Source organism: Cryptomeria japonica, chromosome 10 (genome assembly GCF_030272615.1).
Source record: "Cryptomeria japonica chromosome 10, Sugi_1.0, whole genome shotgun sequence".
NCBI classification, from domain to species: Eukaryota; Viridiplantae; Streptophyta; class Pinopsida; order Cupressales; family Cupressaceae; genus Cryptomeria; species Cryptomeria japonica.
Window position 1 is genome coordinate 810837942 of NC_081414.1, and position 4163 is coordinate 810842104.

At 32.5% G+C, this 4163-nt stretch overlaps 1 pseudogene; it reads left to right on the forward strand.

Annotated features, from left to right (window-relative positions):
- The first annotated feature begins 266 nt into the window (after positions 1-266).
- On the forward strand, positions 267-3876 carry LOC131070334 (MLO-like protein 6; annotated as a pseudogene).
- The last annotated feature ends 287 nt before the right edge of the window (positions 3877-4163 follow it).

The following is a 4163-nucleotide window of genomic DNA, read 5'->3' on the forward strand; positions in this document are numbered from 1 at the left end:
AATTTATAACGCCTACGTGGAAATGTAACTTGCATGTATTCTAATCACTTTCATTTGACGTAGTCCAAGTCAGGTGTATCTCTTTAAGTCTACACTTTAATTATTTTTTATTAAATTTGAAAACAAATTATATTTCACCATAGCATTATAGTCAATGCATTGATTTTTGACTATGGAAGACTCATCTATCAAAGCATTCAATAATAGCCACAAGCTTATAAAAACAGGCCATACAATCAGAGAAGGAATATAACAATTATTTCAGAATGGCAGGAGGCAGCGATGCAGATTCTAGATCTTTAGAACAAACGCCCACCTGGGCTGTGGCCATTGTTTGCCTGGGCTTTGTACTTATTTCTATATTACTTGAACAAGCTATACATTTCCTTTCAAGGGTATTCTTTCTTTCTATCTTTTATCATATGTTAGTTAAAAAAATATTTGTATTGATGTTTTGGATCACATTCTGTTATTAGTTATTGGAATAAGTGAGAGTTAGAAGAGATCTTGACGATAGATCATAGATAACGATGCAAAACGGTCAACTCAATCCAATCTAAATATAATATGTACAGGACAGCGGATTGTAGAAATCTGAAATCATAAATAAATTGGAATAATAGAGAGCTAGAAGAGATATCTTGATGATAGATCGGAAATCACATGCAAAAACTTCAACACAATCGATTCTAAAATTGATATGCACACCACAGTAAATTGTGGAAATTTCAAATAATTGATGAATTGGAATGCATTTTTTGTGTGTTTGGATTGCAGTGGCTCAAGAAACGCCGAAAGAAATCCCTGGGGAAAGCATTAGGTAAGATCAAAGAAGGTGGGAAAATTTTAGCTTGATTCTTCTGATTTGTATGCAGAATTGATGCTGTTGAGATTTATCTCGCTTCTGCTTACTGTTGGGCAGACAAAAAATTCTCAGATTTGTATATCTGAGAGCTTAGGAGACTCTTTGCTTCCCTGTCCAAAGGAGGAGTCTTCAGAAGTTGAAGAGACTGAAAAGTTTTCATTGCCTGTGCACCATCGTAAGCTTATGTTCTTAGCTCCTGAAATACCATTAAGGCGTAGCTTGGCCACATACGACATTCAAAGTGGTCATTGTGATGATAAGGTAGGAATTTTTGCCTGATATTCATACGAAATGGGGCTATTTCTAATGAATAGAGATTAAGTGTTTTATTTCATGTGTTATTTTGATGCAGGGGAAGGTTCCTCTGATATCACAAGATTGACTCCATCAACTGCACATATTCATTTTTGTATTGGCTGTTTTTCATGTCTTGTCTTGCATTGTAATCATGACGCTAGGATGGATAAAGGTAGGAGTCAATAAGTTTCTTTCTGTTATTGTTATATGCAAAAGAAATTTGTTGTAAGGTGTTAAATAGTCAGGATTATTAATTAGAATCCCTGGGCAGACGAAGAAATGGAAAGCATGGGAGGAAGAGACTAAAACATTGGATTATGAATTTTCAACCGGTTAGTTTAAGAAATTCCATTTTCTTTATTACTCAACAGGGAGGTTTCTCTGGTTTTATAGATTTGGAGGACTACCAGCGTGTCCTACAAATAAGGAAACTTCAGCAACAGCGTGTCCTACAAATAAGGAAACTTCAGCAAGTATGATTGCATTTAATATTTTTTGTGGTAAATTGGGAAACTTGTGTGGTATAAGAGAGAAAAGTTTGAATATGTAGAATAAATAAGGAAAATTGAATAAGTATGATTGCATTTAATAATTTCTATTGTAAATTGGGAAACTTGTATCATATAAGACAAAAAAAATGTTTGAACATGTAAAACAAATGATTTTAGTTCATTATATAATTTTTAACATAAAATATATTTTAGATATGAAAGGAAACACTGAATGAATAATTATCACAAAAGTTCACTTGATATGCTGGATTGACTGTCAAAATTAGACTGTAAATGATTTTTTTTATTTTTTTTTTATTTTTTTTATTTTTTTTGGTTATAGATCATTTTTGGATTTGGAAAGTAAATAGACATATAAATATTATGCTGCAGATCCTTCGAGATTTAGATTTACTCATCAAACTTTTGAAAGGAGGCATATGGCCTTTGGTCTACAACACCAATTCTTAATTGGATTGTAAATAAACTGAGTAATTTTAAGTGCAATTTCTATGTACTAAAGTCATAACTCTTGGATTTGTACGTATGTTTTTTCAGACAATTCTTTAGATCTGTGCTCAAAGTAGATTACTTAACGTTGCGCCATGGATTCATACTGGTAAGCTAAGTTGTTATACCATACTTTTAAAATTTAACATTGTATAGTTAATAACAGACTTGTAACATTGTATAGTTAATAAGAGACTTCTTGTTATGCATATTTTTTAATTTTGTAGGCTCACTTTACTCCACATATGAGATTTGATTTTCAAAAATATATAAGGAGGTCATTGGATGATGAGTATGCTTCATAATTCTAATTTAAAAATTAGAACAGCATATTTTGTATTGTTCATTTCCATAAATTAAAATTGATTGTTTAAACACTTAATGCCATTGTACATTCTTTTTTAATTTATATTACTTCTAATTGTTTAGGACGCTGATAAGCATGAAAGCTAACTGTGCAGGGTGGTTCTCGTTTAATTGGCTCTCCTTCATTCCATTGATTGTAAGTGAAAGGAATACTTTGCTTCACCTCTTTTTAACAATATGCAATGTGAAAGTATCAAATTTTTTATTTGAACAGTAAATTAGAAAGGCTAAAATATTTTTGATTCACAGATTCTTTTGATAGTGGGAACAAAGCTGCAAGTCATAATAACTACAATAGCATTAGATATCCAAGATAGAAATCCTGTTGTGCAAGGAGCTCCAGTGCTGAAGCCCAACGATCAATTATTTTGGTTTGGTCAACCCAAGTTGATTCTATATCTTATTCATTTTACCCTATTTCAGGTTAGATAAGACTTTTTTATACCAATCTTTTGTTTTATCTTTCTATGCTTCACAAATTGTAATCATAGAACGTTCATTTTCCAGAGCGCTTTCCAGTTGGCTGTCTTCTTTTGGGCATGGGTAAGGAAGAAAAATCATCATCCAAATGTCCTCATATATCTACTTTTAGTTCATTTGAAATCTTGGCTTGATAGAACTTTCCCTGGCTTCCATGATCGGGTGGCAGATATTATAGTTAGAATAACCTGTGGGTAAGTTTATTGACGTGTTAAATTGCTTTCAAAAGGCAATATTAATCTTAGGAAAATGGTTTCACAGTATCATAAGATCAAAGAAAAAGTTGAAAAGAATTGTTTTTTCTTGATTTTGTTTTCGATTGTTTGTGAAATTTTGTATCAACATTTTGAATCTAGAAATGAAAGCATGAAACATATTGATTGTGAAAATTTGATATCATTATAAGATTTTTTAACATCAATATTTAGAAGACCCACTATTATCAATATTATACTTATTTCTTGATCCACAATATTGCTAGCTCAACATGCATTTGTTTTACATTAGGGTTGCAGTTCCAATACTCTGTAGTTATGTAACTCTCCCTCTCTACGCTCTTGTTACACAGGTATGCATTAAGATAGAAACAAACACATTTGATTTATGCTCTTTTCAATACCACTGTGAGATGAAATATGGGTTTTGTGCTTGCAGCTAGGAACAAACATGAAAACAACTATATTTGATGAAAGAGTAGCTACAGCTTTGAAGAAGTGGCACCAGAGAGAAAAGAAGAACCTTAGACAAAAAAGACATGATGATCTGTCAAGTGGACCAACTACTCCATATGAAGGATCTTCTCCGGTTCATCTTCTTCGCAAGAATCTAAGTTCAGGAGACTTAGAAAGTGCCCAAAATTTAGAGTAGGTTGAACATGATATTGAAGCGGATGCACCCTCCCCTTCCCACCATTCTCACCACAATGCTAATGAGAATTCAAAGGAACAAATAGCAGAAGAGAAACAAGATGTTCAAACACTTGGGCTTGAGTTGGGCTTTGATCATTTTCGAAATGAAAATATAAAAACATTATCTCTACTTCTCACCGGGAGAACGATTCAAGCAAGGAGGACCATTAGCAGAAGTGGCCGACAAAAACACTGATATTCAACAAAATAGAAAACAATCTGTGAAGATAATATTTGGTCATAGAA